Source organism: Phocoena sinus, chromosome 7, assembly GCF_008692025.1.
Source record: "Phocoena sinus isolate mPhoSin1 chromosome 7, mPhoSin1.pri, whole genome shotgun sequence".
In the NCBI taxonomy this organism is placed as follows: Eukaryota; Metazoa; Chordata; class Mammalia; order Artiodactyla; family Phocoenidae; genus Phocoena; species Phocoena sinus.
The window spans coordinates 92,214,493-92,238,010 of NC_045769.1; the positions used below are offsets into that span (position 1 = coordinate 92,214,493).

The 23,518-nt window shown below is 40.0% G+C and overlaps 1 long non-coding RNA gene across 1 annotated transcript in view; it reads left to right on the forward strand.

Annotated features, from left to right (window-relative positions):
* Nucleotides 1–23,518, forward strand: part of LOC116756860 — a 91,728-nt gene that overhangs the window by 11,263 nt on the left and 56,947 nt on the right. The window lies entirely within an intron of this gene.

Below are 23,518 nucleotides of genomic sequence, written 5' to 3' on the forward strand. Positions count from 1 at the left end.
TTACTTCAGGTCTACCTGTGTGATTGGGGCTGTTCTCAGAGAAGGGCAGCTGTTGTGAGCTGGGGATTCACCTGATTGGTGTTTGCTACAACATGTATTTGATCCTATATAAATGATTCTCTCCAGTTTAAATGAAAAGCCTAAAGGCTGGTTGGGTCCTGGGCGCCTTGCTTGTTCAGCCATGACGGCTGAGCAGGGTCTGCAGACCTGGCCCTCAGGGCGCCGCCAGCTGAGATCTAACTTCAGCCGGGCCTGGGCGAAAGTTGAGCCTTGGGACCTTGCCCTTTCTTGTCAGAACAAAGAATAACATTTGTTTTGGTGGAGGTTTACAGGAACATTGTGACCTGACCATGACCTAACCTCAAGAACAAAGGATCTGACACCAAGAAGTTTGTGGCAACTAACTACGTCCCTCCCTCACCTTTCCTATAAAAAAGCTTTGCTAAAAGCTTTTGGGGAGTTTGAGGTTTTTAAGGCATGAGCCACCTGTCTCCGTGTATGACCCTGCAATAAACCTTTCTCTGCTCCATACTACTACGTTTTGGTATTGTTTGGCCTCACTGTGCCTCGGGCACACAGACTTGCGTTTGCTATCAGTATTATATATTGCTCTTAAAGGTTTTTTTCATAAAGTACTTTAAAAAAAACAATCTTATGATTGAGGTAGGTGGTAGCAGTTTAGGATGTAGACAGTGACATTAAGTTGGTTCAGAAAGTTAGAGTCCTCTTATTTGCTATCCTACTATTGAATTTAGACGGCTTTGGACCAGGCCTACCTCTACATTCACTGCCATTTCCCCAGTTTATCACATATTACTTCTGGCCTGCAACTTCACATCTATCAGACCCCTGTGGACGTGTTTGGATCTGCAAACTTTGCCAGAACAAAGCTTTGGCTAGCATCCCACACTATAAATCAGTATTCCCCAGTGGAAGTCTCTTGTTTCTGGAGAAGGAATCCATTTGAAGTATCAGTGTTTGCCTCATCTGTTTTTTGAGATCTGAGAAACGAAAAATTGTAAATATGTATAGAAATGATCTGAGCCAAATTTCCCATTCTCATCATAAACAAGGAATGAAAGATGTTAATGATGGGCCATTTCAGATTCCTCCCTGCTATTTCTGATTAAGAAAAGGTATATGACCAAGATGGAATTAAATTACAGGGATTAGATTTACCTTCCCACTTGTAACAACCAAAACAAAACACAAAACAAAAAGAAAACAAAACCAATACATGAAACAGTAATTTTCAAGATACTGGCTGTTAGGCAGTGAATGACAGTTATTCTTGAAAGAAAGGAAACATGAGAGATGAGACCAACTATTGCCCAGGTGTATTCACTTAAGAGAGTTTTCAGGCCATGACATATGGAACAGGAACCGAGGTGAAGCCCAGTTAGGACCATGAATTGAAGAGACAGAGGTGAGAGTCCAGGGAAATCAAGACAGAGTTGATAGGATGAGTGACAAAGAGGACAGAGCTGCACAGAGGGAACATCGGCAGTCTGCAGAGGAACCCCTGTCCAATATTCAGCAGAGTCCTGATCAACATGTACCAGTGAGGAAACTACATGAAGCCCAGGAAAGAATCATCTGGAAGCAATAGAGAGAACCCATGCCATTGCCAGTTCTCACCAGCCAGGCTGGAAAAACTCCTAATTCATAAGGTACTGGGTAGATTATCAAGAAGGTCCTGCTTCATTAGTGGGGAATAATTAGCCTTAGACTGAGAACTGCTCCCAAGCTGTCAAACCATAAAAGCAAAAACTGAAAGGATCAAACTATTTCCAAGTAACTTACCATCATTCCTGAGCGAAGCACAAGAAAATGTATGAGAAGTCAAAAGTATCCAGCACCCAACAAAATAAAATCCACAAAGTATGCATGCAACCAAAGGCATGCGAAGAGATAGGAAAATGCAACCATAATGAGAGTAACCAATAAGTCAAAGTTGACCCAAATTGACACAGTTGATATCATTAGCAGAAAAGAACATTAAAACAATTAGTGTAACTATACTATACATACTCAGAAAGTTAAGCAGAGATTTTACAAGCAGATCCCAATCATATATCTAGAGACGAAAAGTACAATGTCCAAGATGAGAAATACACTGGATGGGATTAACAGCAAATTACATATAGCAGGAGATAAAGATTAGTGAATTCGAAGGCATAGCAATGGAAACCATCCAAAATGAAACACAGAGAGAAAAAAGAATCCAAAAAAATTAAAGAGCATCAGTGAGTTGTGGGGCAACTTTAAGCAGCCTAAGGTGTGAATAGTTAGAGTCTCCACAGGAGAAAAGAAGGTAGGGAAAAAAAAATATTTGGGAAAATATGTCCCCAAATTTTCCAAATGATAAAAACTATAAGCCCATAAATCCAAGAGGCTCAATGAAACTCCATCACAAGAAACATGAAGAAAATTACACCTAGGTCTATTATCACAAAATTGTCCAAAAAATGGCGAGAAGGAAGAAGAACCTAAAAGTATCTAGGATAAAAAACATGTTACATAGAGAGCAATAAAAGTAAGAGTGACATGAGATTTTTTTTTACTGGAAACAATCCAAGTGAAAACACAGTGGAGCAACAACTTTAAAGTAATGAAAGGAAAAAACTTGTCAACCTAGATTTGTATGTCCCGCTAAAACATCTTTCAAAAACAATGGTGGGGTAAAGATATTTTCAGACATACAAAACCTGAAAGAATTCATTAGCAGCAGATCCTATAAGACAAATTACAAGCCATTCCTCAGGCAGAAGGAAATTAAGAATGAAATTAATAAAAGAATTGTGTGCATAACAGTATCAAAATAATAGTCACATAACATATACAAAAATTAGCTCAAATAGATCAAAGACAAAATGTAAGAGCTATAACTATAAAACAGTTGAAAGAAAACATGATTGTAAATCTTCATGACCTCGGATTAGGCAACAATTTTTAAGATATGACACCAAAAGCACAAACAACCAAAGAAAATCTAGATACATTTGACTTCAAAATTAAAAACTCATGGGCTTCCCTGGTGGCACAGTGGTTGAGAGTCTGCCTGCCGATGCAGGGGACATGGGTTCGTGTCCCAGTCCCGGAAGATCCCACATGCCGCGGAGTGGCTGGGCCTGTGAGCCATGGCCGCTGAGCCTGTGCATCCAGAGCCTGTGCTCTGTGATGGGAGAGGCCACAACAGTGAGAGGCCTGCGTACCGCAAAAAAAAAAAAAAAAAAGAAAAAAAAAAATTAAAAATTCATGTATTAAAGGGCACCATCAAGAAAGTGAAAAGACAACCAAAATAATGGGGGAAAATATTTGCAAGTTATATATCGTTAAGGAACTTCTATAGAGAATATATAAAGAAGTTTTACAACTCAAAAATAAGATGAATAATTCAATTTAAAGTTTATGGTTAATTATATCACAATAAATATGTTTCAAGAATGATTATAATCAGAAGGGAACCAACTTACCTTCCCACTCTCAAATCAGTTATATAAACTCTCCTCCATTTAACTCCTCTCATTCTCTCCTTAATCCATCCCACAACTCCATTGACACAATCTTCCCAAGGTAATCAATTACCTGCATTTGTCTAATTCATTGTCAACCTCTGTCCTAGTTGTATTCACTCTTAGCAACATCAAAGATAATTTACCACTGCATCCTTTTCAAAATAGCATTTTACTTTGTATTGTTCCATGAAATCACACCTAGTTTTCTTTTATCAAATTTATATAACCAGCTGCATATGCATGATCTTCACTTAGGTGTCTAATAGGTCTCTAAAACCCAAAATGTACATGACAATTCTTACCTGTTCATTGTAACCCCATCCCATATGCACATATCAGACCCATTCTACTACTCCTCCCTTGTCTTTCTTATGAGAGTTAACACACAATCATTTACCCAGATGCTCAGGCCCAAAACTAAGGAGTCATTTGCCATGTTTGATTGCTCTCTTTCCCTAATCTTACCACATCTAACCCATTGGCAGGTCTTAATAGTTCTAACCCCCAAATATATGCTGAATCTGCACCACTCTGCAATTGTGGGCCATTGTAAGGACTTTCACCTTTACTCCAAATGAAATGCAGGAGTTTGAGCAAAGTACTCACCTGATCTAACAAGTCTTTAAAGGTCACACTGATTTTTGTGTTGAAATCGGCCTGGGGAGGGTGGCAAAACTGGACATAGGAAACCCAGAAAACTATTACAATTTTTAAAAAGTGATAGTTTGGACTAGTGCATTGGTAATGGAGGTGTAAGTGGTGGTTGAATTCTGTTCTAATAAAGTAGATGTAGATCATGAGAGAAAAAGAAAAATCAAATGATACCAGCAGTATGGTCTGAGCAACTGGAAGGATGGGTATGCCATTCCTCAAGTTGGAGAAGACCATGGAAGGAGCATGTTTGGGTAGGAAGAGATAAGACGTTTGACTTGAAAATTTCCATTTAAAACCATTTATCAGGTATCTAGATAGAGATATCAAGTAGAGTTGGATATATGAGTTTGGAATTCAGAGGAGAGGGCTGGAGAAGTAAATCCTGGAGTTGTTCATGTGTATATGGAATTTAAAGCCATGAAACTGGATGAAATCTCTAATGTAGGCAGCATGGATAGAGAAGAGACCATGAACTGAACCTTGGGGCCCTTCCATCGTTAGAAGTCAGGAGAATAAGGCAGAACCAGCAAGGAAGACTATGACGAAGCAGCCAGTAAAGTAGGACAAAACCCAGGTGAGTGTATTAATATTTTAAGATGGGCAGAATTACAGTGTACTTGAATGCTGAAAGTAGTAACCCAGTGGAAAGGGAAAAATTGGTGATGCAGATGGAGAGATGTGATTTCCTGGAGTCACGTCCTTGAGTAGGCAACAAAGTATGCGGTTTGGATACTAGAGAACGTGTTGGTCCAGATAGGGGAAGGGACAGGTCATCTGTAGTAACAGAAAGGAAGGCTGTATGTGGCATAGATGCAGAGAAGTAGATAGATGTCGTAGTGGGAACTTCTGGAGGCTCTCTTTTGAAGGACAGATACGGTCACTGGAAAAGAGAAGAGAGAAGGTCAGGGACCTGAGAGGCCATGGTAGATATTACAGTCACCAAGAATTATTGTAGGAGTAGTGTTGGATAAAATGACAATGAGTTAGGGGCTAAAATCTTCAAGGAGTAAGGAGGAGTCTTCGGGGGTACCCCTGTGATGAGGGATAACAGTACATATTATGGTGGGAAGGAATGGGATTCAAAGCTGGAGTTGGAGGGGAAGAGTAAGAGAAAATGATCTGGAAGCAGTGAAAACAGTAAGGAGGATGCCTAGCCCACCACCAGGCCCAGTGGTAAGAGGAACATGAGGGAAGACATTGGTACTGCTTGTGAGGGCTGTGGAGAAGCTTTGTTCCCAGGGAAGAGACAGGGACATATGGAAACGTAGAAATTTATGGATTAAGTTTTTCATTAAGTAGCTGGAGTGCTATCGAAGTTTAGTGTCCGGGGAAGAGGGATACTAAAAGTCCTCAAAGGTAGGGGCAGGCCTGTACAACATAGACTTACCCTGCCCAAATGCCAGGAGCACCCGCATTGGGAATCTAACCAGAGAAGAGGTTGAGAATTCTCTTATTTGGGTTCCTCCAGAAAGCAACATTGATGATAAGTAGTTTGTTTAGAGGCGCTAGGAAGACTAGTAAAGGAAGGGAAAGTGATCCAGGGAAAAGGAGGCAACCAGTGGTGCACGGTTAAGCCAGGTACCTCAGTGGGTAACTGGAGCTTAACCTCACAGGAAGTTAAAAATGGGGAAATCCGAGAAAGGAGCAAAACACATCCCTTCCGATTACTCAGTCTCGAGAGTGAGAGAGAGGAGGTAAATACACACCAACATCTGAGAGTCATTGACTGAGGTCGCAAATCTGAGGGATATGGGCAAAGCACTGACAACATCTGTTACACGGATGTAGAAAAAAGGTTCATCTGAGGATAAATTACAATAAGCAGAATTGTAGAGTCAAAGGACAAGTATGTTTGTAATTTTAATACACATCTCCAAATTGTCTATTACACAGAGTATGCTAATTTTCATTCGTACCAGAAATGTATGAGAGTGTCTATTTCTTCATACCGTCCCTAAATCTGTGTTCTTTTTTTTAACATCTTTATTGGAGTATAATTGCTTTACAATGGTGTGTTAGTTTCTGCTTTATAACAAAGTGAATCAGTTATACATATACATATGTTCCCATATCTCTTCCCTCTTGAGTATCCCTCCCTCCCACCCTCCCTATCCCACCACTCTAGGTGGTCACAAACCACCTAGCTGATCTCCATGTCCTATGCGGCTACTTCCCACTAGCTGTCTATTTTACATTTCGTAGTGTATATATGTCCATGCCACTCTCTCACTTTGTCACAGCTTACCCTTCCCCCTCCCCATATCCTCAAGTCCATGCTCTAGTAGGTCTGTGTCTTTATTCCCGTCTTACCCATAGGTAGGTTCTTCATGACATTTTCTTTTTCTTAGATTCCATATATATGTGTTAGCATACGGTATTTGTTTTTCTCTTTCTGACATACTTCACTCTGTATGACAGACTCTAGGTCCATCCACCTCACTACACATAACTCAATTTCATTTCTTTTTATGGCTGAGTAATATTCCATTGTATATATGTGCCACATCTTCTTTATCCATTCATCTGATGATGGACACTTAGGTTGCTTCCATGTCCTGGCTATTGTAAATAGAGCTGCAATGAACATTGTGGTACATGACTTTTTTGAATTATGGTTTTCTCAGGGTATATGACCAGTAGTGGGATTGCTGGGTTGTATGGTAGTTCTACTTGTAGTTTTTTAAGGAACCTCCGTACTATTCTCCATAGTGTCTGTATCAATTTACATTCCCACCAACAGTGCAAGAGTGTTCCCTTTTCTCCACACCTTCTCCAGCATTTATTGTTTCTAGATTTTTTGATGATGGCCATTCTGACCTGTGTGAAATGATATCTTATTGTAGTTTCTTTTTTTTTTTTTTGCGGTATGCGGGCCTCTCATTGTTGTGGCCTCTCCTGTTGCAGAGCACAGGCTCCGGACACGCACGCTCAGCGGCCATGGCTTATGGGCCTAGCCGCTCTGCGGCATGTGGGATCTTCCCGGACCGGGGCATGAACCCGTGTCCTCTGCATCGGCAGGTGGACTCTCAACCACTGCGCCACCAGGGAAACCCTCATTGTAGTTTTGATTTGCATTTCTCTAATGATTAATGATGTTGAGCATTCTTTCATGTGTTTGTTGGCAATCTGTATATCTTCTTTGGAGAAATATCTATTTAGGTCTTCTGCCCATTTTTGGATTGGGTTGATTGTTTTCTTGTTATTGAGCTGCATGAGCTGCTTGTAAATTTTGGAGATTAATCCTTTGTCAGTTGCTTCATTTGCAAATATTTTCTCCCATTCTGAGGGTTGCTTTTGGTCTTGTTTATGGTTTCCTTTGCTGTGCAAAAGCTTTGAAGTTTCATTAGGTCCCATTGGTTTATTTTTGTTTTTATTTCCAGTTCTCTAGGAGGTGGGTCAAAAAGGATCTTGCTGTGATTTATGTCATAGAGTATTGTGCCTATGTTTTCCTCTCAGAGTTTGATAGTGTCTGGCCTTACATTTAGGTCTTTAATCCATTTTGAGTTTATTTTTGTGTACGGTATTAGGGAGTGTTCTAATTTCATACTTTTACATGTAGCTGTCCAGTTTTCCCAGCACCACTTATTGAAGAGGCTGTCTTTTCTCCGTTGTATATTCTTGCCTCCTTTAGCAAAGATAAGGTGACCATATGTGCATGGGTTTATCTCTGGGCTTTCTATCCTGTTCCATTGATCTATATTTCTGTTTTTCTGCCAGTACCATACTATCTTGATTACTGTACCTTTGTACTATAGTCTGAAGTCAGGGAGCCTGATTTCTCCAGCTCCATTTTTCGTTCTCAAGATTGCTTTGGCCACTCGGGGTCTTTTGTGTTTCCGTACAAATTGTGAAATTTTTTATTCTAGTTTTGTGAAAAATGCCAGTGGTAGTTTGACAGGGATTGCATTGAATATGTAGATTGCTTTCGATAGTAGAGTCATTTTCACAATATTGATTCTTCCAATCCAAGAACATGGTATATCTCTCCATCTATTTGTATCATCTTTAATTTCTTTCATCAGTGTCTCATAATTTTCTACATACAGGTCTTTTGTCTCCTTAGGTAGGTTTATTCCTAGATATTTTTATTCTTTTTGTTGCAATGGTAAATGGGAGTGTTTTCTTAATTTCACTTTCAGATTTTTCATCACTAGTTTGTCGGAATGCCAGAGATTTCTGTGCATTAATTTTGTATCCTGCTACTTTACCAAATTCATTGATTAGCCCTAGCAGTTTTCTGGTAGCATCTTTAGGATTCTCTATGTATAGTATCATGTCATCTGCAAACAGTGACAGTTTTACTTCTTCTTTTCTGATTTGGATTCCTTTTATTTCTTTTTCTTCTCTGATTGCTGTGGCTAAAACTTCCAGAACTGTGTTGAACGACAGTGGTGAGAGTGGGCAACCTTGTCTTGTTCCTGATCTTATTGGGAATGGTTTCAGTTTTTCACCATTGAGGATGTTGGCTGTGGGTTTGTCATATATGGCCTTTATTATGTTGAAGAAAGTTCCCTCTATGCCTACTTTCTGCAGGGTTTTTATCATAAATGGGTGTTGAATTTTGTCAATAGCTTTCTCTGCATCTATTGAGATGATCATATGGTTTTTCTCCTTCAATTTGTTAATATGGTGTATCACTTTGATTGATTTGCTTATATTGAAGAATCTTTGCATTCCTGGAATAAACCCCACTTGATCATTGTGTATGATCCGTTTAATGTGCTGTTGGATTCTGTTTGCTAGTATTTTGTTGAGGATTTTTGCATCTATGTTCATCAGTGATATTGGCCTGTAGTTGTCTTTCTTTGTGACATCTTTGTCTAGTTTTGGTATCAGGGTGATGCTGGCCTCGTAGAATGAGTTTGGGAGTGTTCCTCCCTCTGCTGTATTTTGGAAGAGTTTGAGAAGGATAGGTGTTAGCTCTTCTCTAAATGTTTGATAGAATTTGCCTGTGAAGCCATCTGGTCCTGGGCTTTTGTTTGTTGGAAGATTTTTAATCACAGTTTCAATTTCAGTGCTTGTGATTGGTCTGTTCATATTTTCTATTTCTTCCTGGTTCAGTCTTGGCAGGTTGTGCATTTCTAAGAATTTGTCCATTTCTTCCAGGTTGTCCATTTTATTGGCATAGAGTTGCTTGTAGTAATCTCTCATGATCCTTTGTATTTCTGCAGTGTCAGTTGTTACTTCTCCTTTTTCATTTCTAATTCTATTGATTTGAGTCTTTTCCCTTTTTTTCTTGATGAGTCCGGCTAGTGGTTTATCAATCTTGTTTATCTTCTCAGAGAACCAGCTTTTAGTTTTACTGATCTTTGCTGTCGTTTCCTTCATTTCTTTTTCATTTATTTCTGTTCTGATCTTTATGATTTCTTTCCTTGTGCTAACTTTGGGGGTTTTTTTGTTCTTCTTTCTCTAATTGCTTTAGGTGGAAGGTTAGGTTGTTTATTTGAGATGTTTCCTGTTTCTTAAGGTAGGACTGTATTGCTGTATAAACTTCCCTCTTAGAACTGCTTTTGCTGCATCCCATAGGTTTTGGGTTGTCGTGTCTCCATTGTCATTTCTTTCTAGGTATTTTTTTATTTCCTCTTTGATTTCTTAATTGATCACTTCGTCATTAAGTAGTGTATTGTTTAGCCTCCATGTGTTTGTATTTTTTACAGACCTTTTCCTGTAATTGATATCTAGCCTCATAGCATTGTGGTTGGAAAAGATACTTGATATGATTTCAATTTTCTTAAATGTACCAAGGCTAGATTTGTGACCCAAGATATGATCTATCCTGGAGAATGTTCCATGAGCACTTGAGAAAAATGTGTATTTTGTTGTTTTTGGATGGAATGTCCAATAAATATCAATTAAGTCCATCTTGTTTAATGTATCATTTAAAGCTTGTGTTTCCTTATTTATTTTCATTTTGGATGATCTGTCCATTGGTGAAAGTGGGGTGTTAAAGTCCCCTACTATGAATGTGTTACTGTTGATTTCCCCTTTTATGGCTGTTAGTATTTGCCTTATGTAGTGAGGTTCTCCTATTATGGGTCCATAAACACTTATAATTGTTATATCTTCTTGGATTGATCCTTTGATCATTATGTAGTTTCCTTCTTTGTCTCTTCTAATAGTCTTTATTTTAAAGTCTATTTTGTCTGATATGAGAATTGCTACTCCAGCTTTCTTCTGATTTCCATTTGCATGGAATATCTTTTTCCATCCCCTCACTTTCAGTCTGTATATGTCCCTAGGTCTGAAGTGGGTCTCTCATAGACAGCAGAAAAACGGGTCTTGTTTTTTTATCCATTCAGCCAGTCTGTGTCTTTTGGTGGGGGCATTTAATCCATTTACATTTAAGGTAATTATCAATATGTATGTTCCTATTCCCATATTCTTAATTGTTTTGGGTTTGTTATTGTAGGTCTTTTCCTTCTCTTGTGTTTCTTGCCTAGAGAAGTTCCTTTAGCATTTGTTGTAAAGCTGGTTTGGTGGTGCTGAACTCTCATCTTTTTGCTTTTCTGTAAAGGTTTTAATGTCTCCATCAAATCTGAATGAGATCCTTGCTGGGTAGAGTAATCTTGGTTGTAGGTTTTTCTCCTTCATCACTTTAAATATGTCCTGCTAGTCCCTTCTGGCTTGCAGAGTTTCTGCTGAAAGATCAGCTGTTAAGCTTATGGGGATTCCCTTGTGTTTTATTTTTTTCCTTGCTGCTCTTAATATGTTTTATTTGTATTTAATTTTTGACAGTTTGATTAATATGTGTCTTGGCGTGTTTCTCCTTGGATTTATCCTGTCTGGGACTCTCTGTGCTTCCTGGACTTGATTAACTATTTCCTTTCCCATATTAGGGAAGTTTTCAACTATAATCTCTTCAAATATTTTCTCAGTCCCTTTCTTTTTCTCTTCTTCTTCTGGAACCCCTATAATTCGAATGTTGGTTCATTTAATGTTATCCTGGAGGTCTCTGAGACTGTCCTCAGTTCTTTTCATTCTTTTTTCTTTATTCTGCTGTGCAGTAGTTATTTCCACTATTTTATCTTCCAAGTCAATTATCCGTTCTTCTGCCTCAGTTATTCTGCTATTGATCCCATCTAGAGGATTTTTAATTTCATTTATTGTGTTGTTCATCGTTGCTTGTTTTATCTTAGTTCTTCTAGGTCCTTGTTAAATGTTTCTTGCATTGTCTCTATTCTATTTCCGAGATTTTGGATCATCTTTACTATCATTACTCTGAATTCTTTTTCAGGTAGTCTGTCAATTTCCTCTTCATTTGTTAGGTCTGGTGGGTTTTTATCTTGCTCCTCCATCTGCTGTGTGTTTTTCTGTCTTCTCATTTTGCTTATCTTACTGTGTTTGGGGTCTCCTTATTGTAGGCTGCAGGTTTGTAGTTCCCGTTGTTTTTGGTGTGTGTCCCCAGTGGCTATGTTTTTTTCAGTGGGTTGTGTAGCTTTCCTAGTGGAGGGGACTAGTGCCTGTGTTCTGGTGGATGAGTCTGGATCTTGTCTTTTTGGTGGGCAGGTCCACGTCTGTTGGTGTGTTTTGGGGTGTCTGTGGCCTTATTATGATTTTAGGCAGCCTCTCTGCTAATGCATGGGGCTGTTTTCCTGTCCTGTTAGTTGATTGGCATAAGGTGTCCAGCACTGTAGCTTGCTGGTCGTTGAGTGAAGCTGGGTGTTGGTGTTGAGATGGAGATCTCTGGGAGATTTTCACTGTGTGATATTACGTGGAGCTGGGAGGTCTCTTGTGGACCAGTGTCCTGAAGTTGGCTCTCCCACCTCAGTGGCACAGCCCTGACTCCTGGCTGGAGCACCAAGAGACTGTCCTCCACACAGCTCAGAATAAAAGGGAGAAAAAATAGGAAGGAAGAAAGAAAGAAAGAGGATAAAATAAAGTAAGATAAGATAAAACTGTTGTTAAAATAAAAAAGAATTAAGAAAAAAGTTTTAAAAAGTAAGAAAAAAACACAAAAAAATGGACGGACAGAACCCAGGACAAATGGTGAAAGCAAAGCTATACAGACAAAATCTCACACAGAAGCATACACATACACACTCACAAAAAGCGGAAAGGGAGAAAAAATCATAAATCTTGCTCTCAAAGTCCACCTCCTCAATTTGGGATGATTCGTTGTCTATTCAGGTATTCCACAGATGTAGGGTACATCAAATTGATTGTGGAGATTTTATCCGCTGCTCCTGAGGCTGCTGGGAGAGATTTCTCTTTCTTTTCTTTGTTCTCACAGCTCCCAGGGGCTCAGCTTTAGATTTGGCCCCGCCTCTGCGTGTAGGTCGCCACAGGGCGTATGTTTTTCCGCTCAGACAGGACGGGGTTAAAGGAGCAGCTGCTTTGGGGACTCTGGCTCACTCAGGCTGGGGGGAGGGAGGGGTACGGATGCGGGGCGAGCCTGCAGCGGCAGAGGCCAGCGTTACTTTGAACCAGCCTGAGGCGTGCCGTGCGTTCTCCCAGGGAAGTTGTTCCTGGATCCCGGGACCCTGGCCGTGGCGGGCTGCACAGGCTCCCGGGAGGTGGGTGTGTAGAGTGACCTGTGCTCGCACACAGGCTTCTTGGTGGCGGTAGCAGCAGCCTTAGCATCTCATGCCCGTCTCTGGGATCCGCACTGATAGCCGCGGCTCGCGCCCGTCTCTCGAGCTCCTTTAAGCAGCGCTCTGAATCCCCTCTCCTCGGCATCAGGAAACAAAGAGGCAAGAAAACGTCTCTTGCCTCTTTGGCAGCTCCAGACTTTTCCCGGACTCCCTCCTGGCTAGCTATGGCGCACTAACTCCTTCAGGCTGTGTTCATTCACTCCGCCAACCCTAGTCCTCTCCCTGGGATCTAAGCTCCGAAGCCCGAGCCTCAGCTCCCAGCCCCACCCGCCCCGGCAGGTGAGCAGACAAGCCGCTCGGGCTGGTGAGTGCTGGTCGGCACCAGTCCTCTGTTCAGGAGTCTCTCCGTTTTGCCCTCCGCACCCCTGTTGCTGCGCTCTCCTCTGTGGCACCGAAGCTCCCCGCCCCCGCCACCCGCAGTCTCTGCCCGCGAAAGGGCTTCTAGTGTGTGGACACCTTTCCTCCTTCACAGCTCCCTCCCACTGGTGCAGGTCCCGTCCCTATTCTTTTGTCTCTGTTTTTTCTTTTTCTTTTGCCCTACCCGGGTACGTGGGGAGTTTCTTGCCTTTGGAGGTCTGAGGTCTTAATGCCAGCATTCAGTGGGTGTTCTCTAGGAGCAGTTCCACGTGTATATGTATTTCTGATGTATCTGTGGGGAGGAAGGTGATCTCCGTGTCCTACTCTTCCGCCAGCTTCTCCTGTCTCTCCTGTGTTCTTTTAAACTCTGCTTTTTGCCAGTCTTCTAGTTAAACAAACATTTCAGTGTAATTTTAATTTTCATTTATCTTATTAGGAGTGAGGTTGAGCAGCTTAACATATATTTAGAAGCCTTTTTTAATTTCCTTTTTTTAACATGCAAACTGCGTGTTAATATTCTTTGTTCATTTTTCTTTCAGGTTATCTGTCTTGTTGATCTGTAGAAAAACAACCTTTTGTGATGTGAAGTGCAAATATTTCTCCAGTTCATTGTGTGTCTTTGGAATTTCCTATGGAATTCTGTTTCTCTCCTTCTCCACTGCTGGTCCAAACCTCCATCAGCTCCCACCTGGAATAGAGACTCGGCCTCCTACCAAGTCTCTGCTTCCACTTCTCTGTCCTGGATCCCGTTCTCTGTGCAAGACAGAGTGGCCTTTGTCAAATAGGAACGAGATCATACTACATCCTAAAAATACACCAAGGGCTACTTCTTAGCACACTTAAATCAAAACTCCACTCCAGGGCCAGTATGACTCTGCATGAGTCACACCTTACCTACTTCTCTCAACTAATCTTCTACAGCTCTCTGTCCAGAGAATGACCTTCTTTCACTTTCAGACTCTTGAACAAACGGAGCTTGTTCATACCTTACGGCTATTGTGTTTTGTGCTTAGTACTCCTTCTGGCAGGAATGATCTTCCCCCAGACTTCACATGGTTCACTGTCTACGTCACTTGGCCTTCAGCATGCTTATCACCCCTGAGAGGAGCCTACCCTCCATATCAGAGTCAAAATGGCACATGCACCCGTGCCCACACCCCCAGTTCTCAGGTCTGTCCCTGCCTCTGTGCATTATCTTTGTTTTAGGACTTAGCATAATGCTAAGAATTTAATAGACTTTTAATATTTTACCCAAAAGTATGCCTCAGAATAAAAGGATACTACTGTCTTACATTCGGAGTTTTGTAAGTCTTTCATATTTTAGGGCATTTTCTAAATTTATTTTAAACAAATACTGTTTGGGGAAAACAATTAAACTGATATGGCCAAAATCAATGCTAGTTTTAAATGCTTATATAAGTCACTTGACTGAACTGTTTTAAAGGGGGAGAAAAAAAGGAGGCACAATAATGTAAACTGCTTTAGTTTTTCTGGCAGGGGTGGGAGGTGATGACAGTATGTGTGACCTTACAAAGATAATCACGTAAGCACGCCTTTCCAGCAATGTGGCAAGTATAAATATTGTGAAGATAGATTAAAAAAACCTATGCTAGCATTATATTTATAGAAGATACTATAGCTTAGAATAAAAATTACAGTTGATAGCATCATACAGCACTTAAAGGATGCCCTCACTCAAATAATTTTGATAAAAGTAAAAATGATATCACCATTAGAAGATGGTAAAAGCAGCCTCAATCTCTTGAGTCTCCTAATGAAGGATATTTGCCTAAAGAGCTACCTTGACTCACAACAGACATACAGTAAACGAGAAAACAAATTTTTTATTTTATTAAGCTGCTAAGATTTGGGGTGTTTTTTTTTTTTTTAACCAAAGCACAGTCTAGCCTATACTAACAAATCAACTGTTTACTATACAATATAACCTTGAATTAATCTAATCATCTAAAGTTAGATTCATATGGCTTATATGTTTTTATTCTCCCCTACATTCTTTCAGGGACATAGCAATATATAAAGTGATATATAAACAAGTAAATCTAGACATCCTGCCTAGAAATACTCTCACCCATAACTAAAAAAAATATAAGAATATTGCTTTTAAAAATAATAATTTCATCAATCATATAGAATTTACATGAGATTGTTAAAAAATATAACCACAATACTTGAAAAAGAAATTTGTGGATCTTGGTTTTTTTCTTTTTTGCTGCGTTGGGTCTTTGCTGCTGCACGCGGGCTTTCTCCAGTTGCCGCGAGTGAGGGCTACTCTTCGTTGTGGTGCAAGGGCTTCTCATTGCTGTGGCTTCTCTTGTTGTGGAGCATGGGCTCTAGGCACGCGGGCTTCAGTGTTGCAGCACATGGGCTCAGTAGTTGTGGCGCTCGGGCCTACTTGCTCTGTGGTATATGGGAACCTTCCAGACCAGGGATTGAACCCATGTCCACTGCATTGGCAGGCAGATTCTTAATCACTGTGCCACCAGGGAAGTCCCTGTGGATCTTGTTTTTAAAATGTCTGTATTTTTATGGTAAATATAAAAACCGAAAAATTTTATCTAAAGCGAAAAAAAGAATACACGTGGTCACATGCACTTGGGGTTAGGAGTGTTAATTTACCAGATAGAAGTCTTCGTTCTCACTGTTAATGTCAAGAATCAAATGTCCAGTTTCATAAAATATGTTGAAACCATGTCATAGAAATACCTGTTTTAATTACTTTAATAACATTTTATAACAAAATGTATTTTAAATAGTAAACTGTATTTTCCATATCCCTGTTTTTCATTGGACATGAGGATTTCCCAAAGACTGGCTTGAGACACCACCCAAGCTTCTTGAGACTATCTGTGGAAATACCACTTTCCTCTTTTTGGTATATGTTGCATGGTAATCTGCTTCCTTGGAAAACCAGGGTTTTGAGTGAGCTCTGCTTGGTGGGGAGTGAGGGCATTCTCTGGAGCAAGGGTGGAAGAGTGTAAAACTCATCATTCCCATTTGGAAATGTCTAATCCTAGGTTTCCTGTATCCTTATTTTTATTTATTTATTTTTTTTGCGGTACGCGGGCCTCTCACTGTTGTGGCCTCTCCCGTTGCGGAGCACAGGCTCCGGCCGCGCAGGCTCAGCGGCCATGGCTCACGGGCCCAGCCGCTCCGCCGCATGTGGGATCTTCCTGGACCGGGGCACGAACCTGCGTCCCCAGCATCGGCAGGCGGACTCTCAACCACTGCGCCACCAGGGAAGCCCCCCGTATCGTTTTTTATTAACCCCTTCTAGATCCATCTACTAAAGGACACATGGGATCACAGCAAATTTCTTACCGTATTTTACCGGCATGTGCTACCATATCTTTCTGTATAGCGATATTTTGGTTTCTTTCTCTGATTGCAATTCTTGACTCTAGAATCATATCTCAGACAGGAATACATTCACTATGATAAGTAGGAATTCTATAATTATATGCATTCATATGGGAATCAATTAACAATAATGCCTCCTATTATTTACTTTATTAGAAATAAATACATTTTATTGCCCAAAATATTCTACAAAACCATTTCTTTTAATAATGAAATTTTTATTGTGAAGATACTCTTGAGTCATTGTAATCTAGCTTGGAAATTTCACTGGACTCAGTTACTAAGTTAATGTCTATGGCCTGGTTTATAATAATATAGCTTAAATCAGCCAGTGGTCTAGGAGAGAAGCAGCATGGTGTAGTGGTAGATCAAGGCCCTCCACAAGAGGCAGTTGTCCTGGATTCTCATGCTCTCTGAGTTGCAGTGAAACCCCAGCATAACATTGAACTTCACTCCATAAAATGAGGACAGGGACATAATTAAATCTTGGTGGTTAGAACACAGGGGGTGAGGCAAGGTGATCTCTTCAGGCCTCTTCTGAACCTAAAACGATCGGCTAACTTAGAATTAGCACCATATTAAGAATCGAAACTTGTAGAAATTACGTAACTCTTTTGGGTGGAATTCCATTTATCCTGAAATTCTGTCTATCTAAAACCCCTAGCTATGTTGAAAACGATTATGTGTCCTTTTAAAATTTTTTTAACATCTTTATTGGAGTATAATTGCTTTACAGTGTTGTGTAAGATTCTGCTGTATAACAAAGAGAATCAGCTATATGTATACATATATCCCCATATCCCCTCCCTCTTGTATCTCCCTCCCTCCCTCCCTATAACAGCTCTCTAGGTGATCACAAAGTACCGAGCTGATCTACGTGTGCTATGTAGCTGCTTCCCACTAGCTATCTATTTTACATTTGGTACTGTATATATGTCAATGCTACTCTCTCACTTCGTCCCAGCTTACCCTTCCCCCTCCCAGTGTCCTCAAGTGCATTCTCTACATCTATGTCCTTATTCCTGTCCTGCCCCTAGGTTCTTCAGAAACTTTTTTTTTTAAGTTCCATATATATGTGTTAGCATACGGTATTTGTTTTTCTCTTTCTGACTTACTCCACTCTGTATGACACTCTCTAGGTCCATCCACCTCACTACAAATAACTCAGTTTCATTTCTTTTTATTGCTGAGTAATATTCCATTGTATATATGTGCCACATCTTCTTTATCCATTCATCTGTCGATGGACACTTAGATTGCTTCCATGTCCTGGCTATTGTAAATAGTACTGCAATGAACATTGTAGTACATGACTCTTTGAATTATGGTTTTCTCAGGGTATATGACCAGTAGTGGGATTGCTGGGTCGTATGGTAGTTCTATTTGTAGTTTTTTAAGGAACCTCCATACTCTTCTCCATAGTGGCTGAATCAGTTTCCATTCCCACCAGCACTGCAAGAGGGTTCCCTTTTCTCCACACTCTCTCCAGCATTTGTTGTTTGTAGATATTTTGATAATGGCCATTCTGACTGGTGTGAGGTGATACCTCATTGTAGTTTTGATTTGCATTTCTCTAACGATTAGTGATGTTGAGCATCCTTTCATGTGTTTGTTGGCAATCTGTATATCTTGTTTGGAGAAATTTCTATTTAGATCTTCTGCCCAATTTTGGATTGTGTTGTTTGTTTTTTTGATATTGAGCTGCTTGTAAATTTTGGAGATTAATCCTTTGTCAGTTGCTTCATTTGCAAATATTTTCTCCCATTCTGAGGGTTGTCTTGTTTATGGTTTACTTTGCTGTGCAAAAGCTTTGAAGTTTTATTAGGTCCCATTGGTTTATTTTTGTTTTTATTTCCATTTCTCTAGGAGGTGGGTCAAAACGGATCTTGCTGTGATTTATGTCATAGAGGGTTCTGCCTATGTTTTCCTCTAAGAGTTTGATAGTGTCTGGCCTTACATTTAGGTCTTTAATCCATTTTGAGTTTATTTTTTATATGGTGTTAGGGAGTGTTCTAATTTCATTCTTTTACATGTAGCTGTCCAGTTTTCCTAGCACCACTTATTGAAGAGGCTGTCTTTTCTCCGTTGTATATTCTTGCCTCCTTTATCAAAGATAAGGTGACCATATGTGCGTCGGTTTATCTCTGGGCTTTCTATCCTGTTCCATTGATCTATATTTCTGTTTTTGTGCCAGTACCATACTATCTTGATTACTGTAGCTTTGTAGTATAGTCTGAAGTCTGGGAGCCTGAGTCCTCCAGCTCCGTTTTTCTTTCTCAAGATTGCTTTGGCTATTCAGGGTCTTTTGTGTTTCCATACAAATTGTGACATTTTTTGTTCTAGTTCCATGAAAAATGCCATTGGACGTTTCATAGGGATTGCATTGAATCTGTAGATTGCTTTGGGTAGTATAGTCATTTGCACAATGTTGGTTCTTCCAATCCAAGTACATGGTATATCTCTCCATCTATTTGTGTCATCTTTAATTTCTTTTATCAGTGTCTCATGGTTTTCTGCATACAGGAAGGTCTTTTGTCTAGTTAGTTAGGTTTATTCCTTGGTATTTTATTCTTTTTGTTGCAGTGGTAAATGGGAGTGTTTCCTTAAATTCTCCTTCTGATTTTTCATCATTAGTGTATAGGAAGGCAAGAGATTTCTGTGCATTAACTTTGTATCCTGCTACTTTACCAAATCATTGATGAGCTCCAGCAGTTTTCTGGTAGTATCTTTGGGTTTCTCTATGTATAGTATCATGTCATCTGCAAGCAGTAACAATTTAACTTCTTCTTTTCCCTTTTGGATTCCTTTTATTCTTGTTCGTCTCTGATTGCTGTGGATAAAACTTCCAAAACTATGTTGAACAACAGTGGTGAGAGTGGGCAACCTTGTCTTGTTCCTGATCTTAGTGGAAATGGTTTCAGATTTGCACCACTAAGAACAATGTTGGCTGTGGGTTTGTCATGTATGGCCTTTATTATGTTTAAGTAAGTTCCCTCTATGCCTACTTTTTGGAGAGTTTTTATCATAAATTGGTGTTGAATTTTGTCGAAATTTTTTTCTGCATCTATTGAGATGATCATATGGTTTTTATCCTTCAGTTTGTTAATATGGTGTATCACATTGATTGATTTGCATGTATTGTAGAATCCTTGTATACCTAGGATAAACCCCACTTGATCATGGTGTATGATCCTTTTAATGTGCGGTTGGATGCTGTTTGCTAGTATTCTGTTGAGGATTTTTGCACCTGTGTTCATCAGTGATATCGGCCTGTAGTTGTCTTTCTTTGTGACATCTTTGTCTACTTTTGGTATCAGGGTGATGGTGGCCTCGTAGAATGAGTTTGGGAGTGTTCCTCCCTCTGCTATATTTTGGAAGAATTTGAGAAGGATAGGTGTTAGCTCTTCTCTAAATGTTTGACAGAATTCACATATGAAGCCATCTGGTCCTGGGCTTTTGTTTTTTGGAAGATTTTTAATCACAGTTTCAATTTCAGTGCTTGTGATTGGTCTGTTCATATTTTCTATTTCTTCCTGGTTCAGTCTCAGAATGTTGTGCTTTTCTAAGAATTTGTCCATTTCTTCCATATTGTCCATTTTGTTAGCATATGTAGTCCATTTTGTTTGCTAGCTTGTAGTAATCTTTCAGGATCCTTTGTTTTTCTGCAGGTTCAGTTGTTACTTGTGCTTATTCATTTCTAATTGTGTGGATTTGTGTCTTCTCCCCTTTTTTCTTGATGAGGCTGTCTAGTGGTTTATCAATTTTGTTTATCTTCTCAAAAAAACAGCTTTTAGTTTTATGATCTTTGCTATTGTTTCCTTCATTTCTTTTTCATTTATTTCTGTTCTGATCTTTATGATTTCTTTCCTTGTGCTAACTTTGGGGTTTTTTTGTTCTTCTTTCTCTAATTGCTTTAGGTGTAGTTACGTTGTTTATTAGAGATTTTTCTTGTGTCTTGAGGTATGATTGTATTGCTGTAAACTTCCCTCTTAGAACTGCTTTTGCTGCATCCCATAGATTTTGGGCTATTGTGTTTTCATTGTTATTTGTTTCTAAGTATTTTTAAATTCCTCTTTGATTTCTTTAGTGATCTCTTGGTTATTTAGTAGCATAGTGTTTAGCCTCCAGGTGTTTGCATTTTTTACAGTTTTTTCCCTGTAACTGATATCTAGTCTCATAGTGTTGTGGTCAGAAAAGATATTTGATATGATTTCAATTTTCTTAAATTTACCAAGGCTTGATTTGTGACCCAGGATAAGATCTATCCTGGAGAATGTTCCATGAGCACTTGAGAAGAAAGTGTATCCTGTTGCTTTTGGATGGAATGTCCTGTAAATATCAATTAAGCCCATCCTGTTTAATGTATCATTTAAAGTTTGTGTTTCCCCATTTATTTTCATTTTGGATAATGTGTCCATTGGTGAAAGTGGGGTGTTAAAGTCCCCTACTAATATTGCGTTACTGTCAATTTCCCGTTTTATGGCCGTTAGCATTTGCCTTATGTATTCAGGTGCTCCTATGTTGGGTGCATAAATATTTACAATTGTTACATCTTCTTCTTGGATTGATCCCTTGATCATTATGTAGTGTCCATCTTTGTGACTTGTAATAGTCTTTCTTTTAAAGCCTATTTTGTGTGATATGAGAATTGCTATTCCAGCTTTCTTTTGATTTCCATTTGCATGGAATATCTTTTTCCATACCCTCACTTTCAGTCTGTATGTGTCCCGAGGTCTGAAATGGGTCTCTTGTAGACAGCATATATTCGGTTCTTGTTTTTGTATCCATTCAGCCAGTCTATGTCTTTTGCTTGGAGCATTTAATCCATTTACATTTAAGGTAATTATTGATATGTATGTTCCTATTACCATTTTCATAATTGTTTTGGGTTTGTTATTGTAGGTCTTTTCCTTCTCTTGTGTTTCCTGCCTAGAGAAGTTCCTGTAGCATTTGCTGTAAAGCTGGTTTGGTGTTGCTGAATTCTCTTAACTTTTGCTTGTCTGTAAAGGTTTTAAATCTCTGTCGAATCTGAATGAGGTCCTCGCTGGGTAGAGTAATCTTGGTTGTAGGGTTTTCCCTTTCATCGTGCCATTCCCTTCTGTCAGAGTTTCTGCTGAAAGAGCAGCTGTTAATAACCTTATGGGGATTCCCTTGTGTGATATTTGTTGCTTTTCCCTTGCTGCTTTTAATATTTTTTCTTTGTATTTAATTATTTTTTTTGTGGTATGCGGGCCTCTCACTGTTGTGGCCTCTCCCTTTGCGGAGCACAGGCTCCGGAAGCGCAGGCTCAGCGGCCTTGGCTCACGGGCCCAGCCACTCCGCGACATGTGGGATCTTCCCGGTCCGGGGCACAAACCCGTGTCCCCTGCATCAGCACGCAGATGCTCAACCACTGAGCTACCAGGGAGGCCCTGTATTTAATTTTTGATAGTTTGATTAATATGTGTCTTGCCATGTGTCTCCTTGGATTTATCCTGTGTGGGCCTCTCTGTGATTCTTGGACTTGACTATTTCCTTTCCTATGTTAGGGAAGTTTTCAACTATAATCTCTTCAAATATTTTCTAAGTCCCTTTCTTTTTCTCCTCTTCTTCTGGAACCCCTATAATTTGAATGTTGGTGTTGTTAATGTTGTCCCAGAAATCTCTGAGACTGTCCTCAATTCTTTTCATTCTTTTTACTTTACTCTCCTCTGTGATAGTTATTTCCACTAATTTATCTTCCAGGTCACCTAGCTGGTCTTCTGCCTCAGTTGTTCTGCTGTTGATTCCTTCTAGAGAATTTTTAATTTCATTGACTGTGTTGTTCATCATTATTTGTTTCCTCTTTAGTTCTTCTAGGTCCTTGTTTAACGTTTCTTATATTTTCTCCATTCTATTTCCAAGATTTTGGATCATCTTTACTATCATTACTTTGAATTCTTTTTCAGGTAGACTGCCTATTTCCTTTTCATTTGTTTGGTCTGGTGGGATTTTTCCTTGTTCCTTCATCTGCTGCATATTTGTCTGTCTTCCCATTTTGCTTAAATTACTGTGTTTGGGTTCTCCTTTTCCCAGGCTGCCGGTTTGTAGTTCCCATAGTTTTTGGTGTCTGCCCCAATGCGTAAGGTTAGTTCAGTGGGTTGTGTAGGCTTCCTGGTGGAGGGAACTGGTGCCTGTGATCTGGTGGGTGTGGCTGTATCTTGTCTTTCTGGTGGGCAGCGCTACGTCCAGTGGTGTGTTTTGGGGTGTCTGTGAACTTAGTATGATTTTAGGTAGCCTCTCTGCTGATGGATGGGGTTGTGTTCCTGTCTTGCTAGTTGTTTGACATGGTACGTCCAGCACTGGGGCTTGCTGACTGTTGGGTGGAGCTGGGATTTACTGTTGAGACCGAGATCTCTGGGACAGCTCTCACCGATTGATATTACGTGGGGCTGGGAGGTCACTGGTGGTCCAATGTCCTGAACTTGGCTCTCCCACCTCTGAGGCTCAGGCTTGACACCAGGCCGGAGCACCAAGACCCTGTCAGCCATACGGCTTAGAAAAAAAGGCAGCAAAATAGAAAGAAAAAAATTTTTAAATAAAATAAAATAACTAGATTGGAACCAAGATGGCGGAGTAGAAAGACATGTGCTCTCTCCCTCTTGCAAGAACACCAGAATCACAACTAGCTGCTGGACAGTCATCGACAGGAAGACACTGGAACTCACCAAAAAAGATACCCCACATCCAAAGACAAAGGAGAAGCCACAATAAGATGGTAGGAGGACCGCAATCACAGTAAAATCAAATGCCATAACTGCTGCCTTGGTGACTCACAGACTGGAGAACACTTATGTCACCGAAGTCCACCCACTGGAGTGAAGGTTCTGAGCCCTACGTCAGGCTTCCAACCTGGGGGTCTGGCAATGGGGGGAGGAATTCTTAGAGAATCAGACTTTGAAGGCTAGTGGGATTTGATTGCAGGACTTCGACAGGACTGAGGAAAACAGAGACTCCACTCTTGGAGAGCACACACAAAGTAGTGTGTGCATCGGGACCCAG